General features: G+C 39.4%; 1 long non-coding RNA gene across 1 annotated transcript; it reads left to right on the top strand.

Annotated features, from left to right (window-relative positions):
• The first annotated feature begins 5,565 nt into the window (after positions 1 to 5,565).
• LOC144991217 (uncharacterized) lies at positions 5,566 to 10,309 on the top strand. Its single transcript, XR_013655194.1, has 3 exons — positions 5,566 to 6,169; positions 7,841 to 8,189; positions 8,675 to 10,309. It is a non-coding gene; the product is annotated as an uncharacterized LOC144991217 (long non-coding RNA).
• Positions 10,310 to 12,627: the final 2,318 nt, after the last annotated feature.

Genomic DNA, 12,627 nt, shown 5'->3' on the forward strand with positions numbered 1-12,627 from the left:
CGATTTTAAATTAAAAAAAAAATTGATTTTGCTGTCAACATTCCCGATACATTTTAGCTTGTAGTATCAGTATCATTAAAATTGACAATTAGAACATGTTCCAGCAAATTACAGAAAGACTGTGGGTCAAGTAAACCTTTCTCTATTTAATTTAGAAAGTGTGAGAAATATGAGCCAACCCGATAACCAGGGTCTAAGGGCAAAGATGCCCAGTTTAGTTTATTTTAGTTTAACCATACCTATTGAATTCTATGACTTCATGTTCTTTATGATGTTCTTTATGATTTAATGTATATTACACAATTACCAACATGAAACCCATTGAGACGACTATTGTTGCAATATTGGGCTATATAATTAAAATTGGATTTAACGTTTTATAAAATATACTACATACTATTAAATGATAGCAAGGTTGAAAGTATGGAAATAATAATAATAATATTATTAATAATAATAATAACAAAGTGTGGAGATTCAAATTTGCAAATGTGTAGATTTGTAAAAGTCTGATAACAGTAAAAAGGTCTATCAAGGGATTAAAAAAAAGGAGCAGAACTTTACAGAGCATTAAAATAAATGTGAGTGTGTAAATTATTGATAATGCACAATCACTGAACTGAAGTGGTGCATTTTAAGCCCAAAAAAAATTAAGATTTTGTGGTGTTAGCCCAGCTTTTAGTGTTGAAAGCCATGAGAACAACCAGCAGGTGGCTGCAGTGGAAGACGGCGTAAAGAGGAAAAAGCAAGGCCCAAACTGACTCAACACTAATTAATGATTCTATGCAGCCAAAATTCTAAGGCAACATGAAAACCAACTGATCCAAACAGCAGGCCAAAGTCCACTTTTGTTAACATGTCCCCCTTGATTGGCCCACAAATACATTTCTAGGTCTTTGATCCATGTTTACATCTGATCTTGTCACCCTACAGTACAATTTGTGTGGTCAGTTCTGAGAACAGAATAACTAATTACTGAAGACACCCCTTCAAAGGCGCGTTATTGATGTCTGCAATGCAGCATCAGCAGTTAAAGGCAGCAAGCCTGTGTCGATGTCGTGGATGTGTCTAATGGTGACTTTGGTAACAGGAATTAAATGAAAAGTGACAGCCTGCATCACAGCCAGGCCGTCTACAGCAGACCTAACATCCCTTTTGAGAGATGCACCTCTTAGTTTAATGCGATTGCAGTTTTACAGGAGAGTCTAATGTCTGATGAGGCTCCTTAATCACTTCCACATTTATGACATTTATAGTGAGATTATGAGCTTCGACATACATAATAAAACATTCCCCACATTCAATAAAGGCTAAAGTGAATGATTTCTGACTGAAGAATGGGATTGCACAGGGTTAAATATGCATAAAGGAAAAATTACAAATAGGCATTAAAAACTGCATTATGGAGGACATTCTCATGAATGAATTACTAAATTACAACTCTGACATAGAAATTAGAGAAAATCTCTTCTGTGGCATGAAAAATACTGTGGCTTAACTTAAAAGGTGCCCTTGCAAATAAAAGCTGAGATTTTATTCACGACAGGTCCACTCATAGAGGACTGAATGTATCATTGAGGTCTAATAAAGGGTCTAAAATTCCTGACATTTTCACCAAGTTGACTTTTGAAGTATTTCTTTTGTTTCCTTCTTTTTGTTCTTTCCTGTTGTAACGGATATGACAATTTTAACAAAGCTACTTTTGATCAAAAATTCAATCTTTTTTTCTAACTTTCCAAATTAAAATAAAAGAAAATTGAGATTTAACATTTGAATTTAATGGAAACTCTGACTTTCATTTGAAAAAAAAAAGACTATAATTAAGGCTATGAATACAAAATGAGTTTAATGTACACATTTTACCCCAGATACTATCACTCTGCAGTTAATGGCTGACGTCCAGCGATGCCATCACTCTGACTGCAACAGAAGCGGTAGATGACTTGGTCATTATGGCTCTTTCAGCTTGGATAAAGTGATAATCAGCATTGATACATACGTCTTTGTGACAGAGAGGTTAGGACTGGACAACGCATTGAGTAAATGTATTTCACAGTCTGAAACTTGATGTCATGGGCATTAGTGCAATTATTAAAAACACTGATAAGTCTCAAGTCCCCTACTTCTGGATGATGAGTAGTCATGGGTTGATGTAAATTCTGCCGTTTTCACTCTTTAGACAGAAATATGTCAAATATTTGGCTTTAAAGACAGATATTTTTCCCCCTTTCTTGACATAATTTTGAATTAATTATCTAAAGTAAGTCAGTATTGTTCTATAGTTTACGGCTATAAAAAACATATTTCACTAATATAAAAAAAACTTTAGTAATGTGGGATGTCACCTAATTTGAGGACATTTCTTTTTTATATGCTAAAGTGATTAAAGTTCTAAACGTTACTTCGTTCTAATCAATGATTGTATATGAAAACTGGACTTAGTGACCCCTACCCGCTCATGTTCCGAACAGGAGGTACCCGCTGGCTCCAAGAACTCAGAATCCCATAGACGTCTATAGAGAAATAAACAGCTGTCGCTAACTGTTAGTAACCATTCTTGCTCTGCTACTATTCTGTGGCTACTTTCTCAGATTTTGAACTTAGCTGTGAACTGCTCTAGCCAGAGGTGGAGGTCAGGCCCCAAAGAAGCCAAGTGAACAATATGGTTGTTGCGAGGCGGAATGTCTGAATTCCCTGTTTTATTTAAAGTCCCACTCTAGTAATTTTTTGATTTATTGTAAGCGCGTTCTCAGTGGTCTTTTAATTGTGATTATGCCATGTCAGCATCACCAAATCAAAATAAAACAAAAAACCTGTGTTGTTTTTAATACTTTCTGCAAAATGGCAGTAGATCATTTGAAATTCACCTCTAAGTTGTGGATGGGACCGCTAGCATGGAAAAAGCCTGCTCTCTTCCCATCCTCCACCTGTTTACAGTCTCTCTCACTAGCTTACCTTCCCTTACACCTCTAAACTAACATTCAAGCTCGGGTGATCAAAATGAAGACATACATGATCTATTTGTCTAGAGGTAGATGCTTCAGAATGAAGTGGAGCAGGAAGCTTGTGGCTTGTTGTAGTAGCTTTTACCACTCCAAAGCTGCTACAGTTTAATTGTATTATTATGTACAATGACAAAAGATTCTGATTCTGAGCTTGTGCGTCACACTTACAAGCTTTTCCCAACAGCATTTTGTTTGTCTACTCCTGATTCACAATGATTCAAGTAAAGAAATACTCCGAAATGCAATTTTAAGAATAATTGTCTATATATATGCCCTCCATTATGAGAAAAATATCACAAGAACATCTTAAAAACACAAAAAACATGATTTTCATTGGGGTGGGTCTTGAATGCAGCATAAATTGGCTGGAGAAAAATGGAACACGACCTCTTTGCTCTGGATATTTGGTCTCTTTATATTTGAAGATGCTCAACTGTTGTGTTGATTTTGCCTCACAATAAGAGAAAAAACTCGAAGGGTAATTCATTCTGACTTTTTCTGACTACATTTAAAAAAAAAGTATGTTTAAAAGTAAACATCCTCCACTGAGTCTTAACATTAAGGTAATAATCTTTGCTGGCGTCAGCTCTTTGTGTAGTTTCTGTTCTGGCTGTGTCCATGCAGCTTAGCAGCATCTGAAGAACATCAACTGCTTCCCTTAACATGGGTGTAAGATATCGGTTAAGTAAGTGTGTGCTTTTGAATAATTCATTAAAATGAATAAATAAACATATTGAGCTTTTTCTAGTTAATATAATAAAGCTAACATGCTTTCTTAGTAATACAAACAGTCAATTTTACCATGATATTTTGACCTTGCTGACTCTGTTGAAATTGATGGCAAGATGTAAAACTTTGCAGCTCTTTTTAACGCTTAAAGCAGTGAAGGCATTTCAAGACCTGTAAAGCTGTGGGGTAAACATCGTGAAAAAACTAGTTGGGGCATACGTCAGCTGTTGTGCATCTCATCTCTTTTGCAGGGTGCAGCAGGCCAATGAATAATTGAAAGCGTGGATGTACAGCCCCAAAGTGTAGCACTGAGCTTGCTGTGATAAAGGCTGGCTGAACAAACCGAGAACAGCAGGAGTGTTTTAGCAGCCTGGCTGAAGCTCTGGGATGCCACCTCTAGTCTGGCAAGGATAGATTGCTGCGCAAGAAGCCTCATTAGAACACAGCTCCATTGCCACATCAAAGGTTTCTCGTTCTAAAACAGAAGTGGGATCACAATCCTTGAAATGTATCAGCACTTAACGCCATCCTTGTTCCTTCCCTGCGTCAGGGCACGAGGAGGCAAAGTCAAAGTTTGGGGGTCATTTATAGATCTCTGCCGTTGAGAAGCAAAGGAGGCACTGATTAATACAGCATCATGATAATGATCTAGAAAAAGGGAAAAGGGCAGGTGAGGGTTCTTATTATCTCCACTATTCGTGTAATGATAAATCCAGGTTCTGCTTGATTCTGACACGTAAGGGACAGGCTTTGATTTTTTTTTTTTCTTTTGTCCAGTCAGCATGCCCGAAATAGGGAGGGTGTTTTTTTTCTTTTTACTTTTCTGGGTCTGTGCCATCCCCCATTTTTGGGGTCATGACATTCATGGAGGATTGCAACTATCTCTGAGAGGAGAGTGTGACCTTGTTTCCACCTGATCTCTCACAACACTCACACACGTAAGCATCTTTCCTCTACTCTGCATTACTCTAATTGAAGCTCAGTATGTGCATTTCTTGTCAGACGACGCCTTTTCTGTCTACAGTTCTCCTGCAGATAAGTCACATTAGTGTTCCTCTCTAGGACCTCCTTTTCATTTCTTTTATCAGCCTAACAGAACTTGCTTCTGCAGTGATAGTTGCATTTCAGACTGTAGGTGTCCCTGACCTTGAGTGTTGGTATGAATGTGAGCTACATGCACTATTCACAAGTAGATTTGATCCAATGAGACTCTTGTACCCAAGTATTTATGCATCACAGTTTGTCACTCTTTATAGCAAAATATGGAATTTTTAAAAGCCACTTGTTCACAACTCAAGTTCCGTCTGAACTGAGAAAGTTTGTCCCAGCAATCAACAAATTAATATTTGACCGTTTACTTTGATAACAAGGTAAATGATCCACACATATGTCTGGTTGAATAACAAAACTTCATTAGCAGACTTTAGAAAAGGGGGCATCAGAAATTTAAATTAGGAACGAATGGATAGATTGATTTATGTCTATTTCTATTTCTGGTCACAGTTTTTTTTCATGTGTCCCATATCTACTCAGCAACTTTAGCATAAATATGTAATAACTTAAAATGCACACTACAGAAATGACCAATTTTGCATTTCGACTTTTGTTTAGCAAGCTTGTTAAATTATCTGACGCAAAAATGTGGTCTGGCCCAACTTTCCTCCAAAGTAATATCTTTTAGAATGACCTGAATGTCTTGTCAATATTATTAACCCTTTAACACCGACTTTTAGCTCCAGTGTTGACATTCTTTTGACCATCATAGCCCTTTAACTGTTAATGGAATTAATGTAATTCCAGATAATTCTGTTGTGGAGAAAAGCAGCTTTTTGCCGTTATGCTTTTTTAAATATATATATATATATATATATGTCTATATTAGATAGACATTCGTAAAGTAAAATGAAAATCCCCTTTTCTCTGTGTCAAAATTAGCTGATTCCTGTTGATCACGTAGACTGTCAAAGGGTTATAGTAGGTCATAGACAGGTGTTATTTAGATATTGCTGGTGATGTGCAGTAAAGCAGACACCATAATATTAAAAAATTCTTTACAACAATGTTTTGGTTCAATTGTACATATTTGAATTTTACATTTCGTCCACCCGTCCATCGGTTTTCTTCCACAGTTCAAAGCTTGTTTGTGGCTCAGATTACAGTTTAGCCATAATTACCAATCTGAAATTTGATAACAATTTATCTTCAGCATTCTCACAGAATCAGTAGGTATGCCTAGTTTCACACTCTGTTTTATTATTTTCTACTAATACTCTCTCCACTATTTTCTTGTTTCCTTTAGTGGTGCTTCACAATTCTGAAGATTTTCCAGGAACCAGATGATCTTTGTTCTTTCACCTTTAGAACTGGAGGAGGATCTACTTTTCACACTGCTAATGTAGCTTCCAATTTGGGACACATTGCAGGCTACCTCTAAGGTGTGATTCACTCTATGTGGCCCTCCTGTATATAAAACATCAAAGATTCCTTTTTCTTACCTTGAGTTTGTATTCCATGTAGGATTGCATATCCATTTTTTTTAAATGTTGGTGTATTCCTTTAATTATTGATCCATTTTTTAAAACATAAATTATATTTTTGCACATATGTTTGTCTAACAAAAATCAAAACAACAGCACCCTGTTTTCCTTTAAGGACTCTTAAAGGTTTGCACAGCAAAAAAAAAAAAAAAATTAATAAAAGAAAACACAAAGACAGGAGCAAGAATCTTCTTCGTTCTCTTTCGGCTCATCCCATCAGGGGTTGCCACAGTGAAACAACCTCTCTTTCGAGGAGGAGTTGCATGGTTAACTTGGCAATGTTTTACGCCGGATGACTTCCCTGATGCAACCTTCTCAATTTATCCGGGCTTGGGACCGGCACAGAAGCAGAGAAGGGAACAGGGAGCAGCCCGGATTTGAACCCTGGTTTCACGGACAGAAGGCGCCGCAAACCAGCACAAGCTAAACTGGCTCCCAAAGACAGGAGCAAGAATAATGTGCACTAACTTACATAAAAACACTAATAAACACACCAAATGACTAGTGTGTGGACACATCACTGTTTCTCCAGATTCAGAAATGTGTGATGGTAAATCTTATATTATATTGCATCAGGAATTTGTGAAAGTATTTCACGTTGACAGTAGAGCCTTAATCTAAGCAGTCTAAAACATTGTCGTAAAACTGTGCTTAGTCCCTGGTCTATTTAGTTGGTTTCTGATATTCCAGGATCAGCAAAAGCTATTTTTCGAATTTGTTATATCGGATCAGTCATCAGCAGAGGTCATGGTCTAAAGCAGGAGGTGGTGGGAAACTAACGCCACTGAAGAATCCGTCATTTTTACTGCTACTTTCAGAAACAGCAGACTAGTGTCTGACTAAAGCACAACAGGGCAGATGGTATTTTCCATGAATCACCTTTCAGACATGTTTGTCACCAGCTGCTTCTTTGACATAAAAAAACAAAACAAAAGAGAAACACAAGTGACACATTATTTCTCCTGACTTGCAAGATGTTCCATATTAATTATTTTCTGTTTCCTACTGATGTGAGAACTTCCTGTGCATTTTTAAACTGATAGGAATATGGTGAAATTATCAAGAGAGTAAATTTATCAGCAAAAGTATTTCTATCTGGATTCTTTACTTTGTAAATCCACACCCTTGTTTTCACAGATTTTTCATTTGGTGGCGAAAAGAGAGAAACATTTTTGTATTTTTATTTTACAAAAATAATTTTTATTTTTTATTCAGATGAAACATGCAAATGTGGAAAACCAGTTATATTAAAAAAGGTATTAATACTTAAAAGAATTCAAGACCTCGAATGAAACGGTTATTTTTTCAACTTTAAATAAATATCAGAGGATAGGTGGAGTTTGCCTTCACATTGCTTAAGTTACAAGTAAGGACTACTTCATTGTCATGGCGAGGCTTCGTAAACGAAGATTATGAAGAGGGCTGTCCATGTCGTGTACAAGCTCGCTCGTGCCTGAGCAATCCAATGTGGGAAAGGCAGACCCTGCAGCAGAGGCTGCAGGTGAAAGTCTGTTCTGGATTCGGTGCAGTCATGAGGCCGACTATTCTCCTTTGTCGTTTGTCTTTTAGACTCATCCGCCGATTGTCTTCAAAAGAGGAGACAGCGTCTTTGATGTACTGGCGCCAGGTGTCACGATATTTTGCCAGAGTAGACCACTGACGATGGTCGATGTTGCAAGCACCAAGGGATTTCTTGAGAGAGTCTTTGTATCTCTTTTTCGGTGCCCCTCTATCTCGCTGGCCTGATGCAAGTTCGCCATACAGAGTGATCTTTGGCAGTCTGTGGTCCTCCATCCGTTGTACATGTCCAGCCCACCGCAGTTGCGACTTAAGAAGCCTGGCCTCTATGCTTTGGATGCCTGCCCTCTCGAGGACTTCGACATTGGTGACAAAATCGCTCAAATGGATGCCAAGAATGGTGCGTAGACAGCGCTGGTGGAAACAGTATAATGACAACGCAAAATATAAAAAAAAGTTACAAAAAACAAACTGTTTGGGTGACACAGTTGAGCTAATGTGGCACATTTGATGTAGTCTTGTGAGCAAGACACTGAAACTACAGTTTCCTCTGGTTGGCTGGGCTGGATTGATCTTCTGTCAGGATGTGACGATAAAAAAATTTCTGTGAATGTAGATGTGAAATCAAGTAAAAGCTTTAAATACCTACAGATCAAAAAGAAATAGGAGGTAACACAATTTTTTTTGCGTATTTGAAAAGCAAAACAACAAGTTTTTGTATTTAGTTGTTCATTTTTATGGACATTTACTCAAATACCGAAGTATATTTTGGTGAGTTGTATAATTTACAAAGTCAAAGCCTGCCCTACTGGGTTCTGAAGCTGGCTGACTGTCTTCTGTTGTCTTTTCTCTCCATGTAAATGTGGCCTGTCATCATGCCTACAGCTAAAGAGCCCTTGACAGCGCTGTATGGCCCCCATCTTGCCACAGGCATATGGAGCATGGCGCAGGTGGTGCAAGTGTGTTTCCTAATTTCCTGCTGGTGCAGTTGACTATTTCCATGTCAGCTACATCCCGTTGTCTCTGTACCAAGCAGCAGTCGCCTTCATCCTGGCAGGTGAGTCTGGATAAGAAGGGGCCTGTTCAACTTCATCATGGCTGGTTTGCAAATGTTAACGAGAAAATGGTGACTGGATCACAGACCAGCATAAAGTCAATCATGGTAAAATGAATGTTATTTAACAGGCAATTTCACATGCAGGACTGTGATCCCATCAGACTTGCTTGCAAATGTTATCAAAAAAAGATTGCATGTCTCTTGGGTTGTGCACATTTCTATATTTATAAAGGTGTGTTTCTCTTCTCAACCCATAATATAGTTTGATTTATCATTTACTTCAAAATTTGTTTTTTTCTCATGTCTATGCTGATGACTCATGGATTTTCCTGCCTTTTCCACCAGATGACAGTGGTTTTATTTCACAGCTCAGCTTGTTTTGTGAACATTTCGACTTGATGAGAGGAAAAAAATAATTCATTCAGCACATCTTCACCCTCAGCTTGGGATCTCCTTACATCTTTCTTTTACGGAACGAAAATCCTTCAGTTCAAACTACTGTATAGATTTTAGGGTACCAACATTTGTGTCACATATGCATTAGTCAAGTTTTGACTTGACTGTTTTGGAGATGCACCCACTTCTGCAGTTAAAAGAAACGGATTCTTCCAATTTACTAACACCTTAGCACAGGACTTATTCACTTGCTTTATAGTATACTGACATAGTCATTGTTTTCATAGCAGATGTTTAGTGGATATCTGTTGAAGCCAAAAATTCATTCTTTGAAGGACATTGAGAGGTTTGTGAGAAATAAGAAGAAAGAGGTGATCAGTCGCAGGTGGCACAAGGGCAGAGCCTTCATTTCCTAAGAGCTGTCAGATGAGCTCAGACTCACCTGCCACTTCAAGGTTCTTCAAATTACCTCAGCAAGGCAGCTTTAGGCCTCCCAAGATCCGGTTGAATTCTTCCTTGGTGGTTGTTTATCAAAACTGACTGATACCAAAGCTTTGTTTTGATTACATTTCATGTTGCTTTGGTTGTTTATCCATTAAAAAATGTTACATGTAATTGTTTTTAAATCAATGACCGCATCACATATAAACTCCAACTTAAAATGGTATATATTTTTCTATTTAACTATAAAATATGCTACAGCAAAACATAATAGTAATACCTTTTAAGAAGCTTCATTTTTTACCTGAATTTTTTCTCTCACAGAATGACCAGGATGGGATAGGATCAGGAAAGAATTCATCAGAGGAACAGCTCAGGTTTTGGAGATTAATGCAGGGAAACAGCTTAAGATGGTTTAGACATGTTGAGAGGATGGGCAGTGATGTTGGTAAAAGGATTCTGAGTTTGGAGCTCCCATGCAAGTTGTAACAGTAAAATATGCCCAACACAAGAGGCCTTAAGCTCTTATCTGTCTGCTCAGCTGTTTGACAGGGCAAGTAAAAGAAAGAAAGAAAGGGAAAAAGATCTGTAATTTCATGTTCTATTTTCTACAGGTCTAATTTCACCAAAAGTCCGCCATTTTTTCTGTATTTTGATTTATTTCATCCTCTGTTAACACTTTAGGTATCAAATTATTCTGGGTAAGGATGTATTTTTTTACCAAATCCCTGAAGTATTAGAATAGCCTTTCAAGCAAACTTTACTTTTAATAATAATTGTTATGTGCTTTTTAGGAATATATATATATATATATATATATATATATATATATATATATATATATATATATATATATATATATATATAAAAAAAACGCCCCTCCGCGGGTGGTTTCTCCTCCAAGCTCGGGTCCTCTACCAGAGGCCTGGGAGCTTGAGGGTCCTGCAGTATCTTAGCTGTTCCTAGCACTGCGCTTTTCTGGACTGAGAGGTCTGAGGTCTTTCCAGGTATCTGTTGTAGCCACTCCTCCAGCTTGGGGGTTACTGCCCCGAGTGCTCCAATTACCACAGGCACCACTGTCACCTTCACTTTCCAGGCTTTCTCCAGTTCTTCTCTGAGTCCCTGGTATTTCTCCAGTTTCTCATGTTCCTTCTTCCTGATGTTCCCATCGCTTGGCACTGCCACATCCACCACAACGGCTTTCCTCTGTTCTTTATCCACCACTACAATGTCTGGTTGGTTTGCCATTACCATCCTATCAGTCTGGATCTGGAAGTCCCACAGGATCTTTGCCCTCTCATTCTCTACCACCTCTGGAGGTGTTTCCCATTTTGACCTTGGGGTTTCCAGTTCATATTCTGCACACATGTTCCTGTATATTATTCCAGCCACTTGATTGTGGCGCTCCATGTATGCTTTACCTGCCAGCATCTTACATCCTGCAGTTATGTGCTGGATTGTTTCAGGGGCCTCTTTGCACAGCCTACACCTTGGGTCTTGTCTGGTGTGGTAGATCTGAGCCTCTATCGCTCTGGTGCTCAGGGCTTGTTCCTGAGCTGCCAGGATGAGCGCTTCAGTACTGTCCTGTAGGCCAGCCCTTTCTAGCCATTGGTAGGACTTCTTGATATCAGCCACTTCAGTTATGGTCCGGTGGTACATCCCATGCAGGGGTTTTTCCTCCCATGAGGATCTGTCCTCCAGCAATGTGTCCTCTGCTCTCCATTGCCTGAGACATTCACTGAGCACACTGTCATTTGGGCCCTTGAGCTTGATGTACTCATGCATCTTGGATGTTTCATCCTGGATAGTGGCTTCTACACTCACTAGTCCTCGGCCTCCTTCCTTGCGGCTAGCATACAGTCTCAGTGTGCTGGATTTGGGGTGGAACCCTCCATGCATGGTGAGGAGCTTTCGTGTTTTAACATCTGTGGTCTGTATCTCTTCCTTTGGCCATCTTATTATTCCTGCAGGGTATCTGATAACTGGCAGTGCGTAGCTGTTTATTGCCCGGGTCTTATTTTTGCCATTGAGCTGGCTTCTCAGGACTTGCCTTACTCGTTGGAGGTATTTAGCTGTTGCAGCTTTCCTTGTTGCCTGCTCCAGGTTGCCATTTGCCTGGGGAATTCCAAGGTACTTGTAACTGTCCTCGATGTCTGTTATTGTTCCTTCTGGGAGTGAGACCCCTCCTGTGTGGACTACCTTGCCTCTCTTTGTCACCATCCGGCTGCATTTCTCGAGCCCGAATGACATCCCAATGTCAGTACTGTAGATCCTGGTGGTGTGGATCAGGGAGTCAATGTCACGCTCGCTCTTAGCATATAGCTTGATGTCATCCATGTAGAGGAGGTGACTGATGTTGGCCCCATTTCTGAGTCGTTATCCATAGCCAGTCTTGTTGATTATTTGGCTGAGGGGGTTCAGACCTATGCAGAACAGCAGTGGGGACAGAGCATCACCTTGGTATATCCCACATTTGATGGACACTTGTGCAAGTGGCTTCCCATTGGCTTCAAGGGTGGTTTTCCACAGCTTCATCGAGTTTCCTATGAAGGCTCTTAGAGTCCTGTTGATGTTGTACAGCTCCAAGCATTCAGTGATCCATGTGTGTGGCATTGAGTCATAGGCCTTCTTGTAATCAATCCAGGCTGTGCACACGTTGGTGTGTCGTGACTTGCAGTCTTGGGCGACTGTTCTGTCGACCAGGAGTTGGTGTTTGGCTCCTCTGGAGTCTCTACCAATGCCCTTCTGTGTGTTACTCATGAATTGATCCATGTGCCTGTTTATCTTGGTTGCAATGATGCCTGACATGAGCTTCCATGTTGTGGACAGACAGGTTATTGGCCGGTAGTTGGATGGGATTGCACCCTTTGAGGGATCCTTCTGGATCAGGATCGTTCGCCCTTCCGTTAGCCATTCGGGGTGAGTCCCATCCCTAAGCAGCTGG

Source organism: Oryzias latipes, chromosome 3 (assembly GCF_053564925.1).
Source record: "Oryzias latipes strain Hd-rR chromosome 3, Olatipes_Hd-rR_3.1".
In the NCBI taxonomy this organism is placed as follows: domain Eukaryota; kingdom Metazoa; phylum Chordata; class Actinopteri; order Beloniformes; family Adrianichthyidae; genus Oryzias; species Oryzias latipes.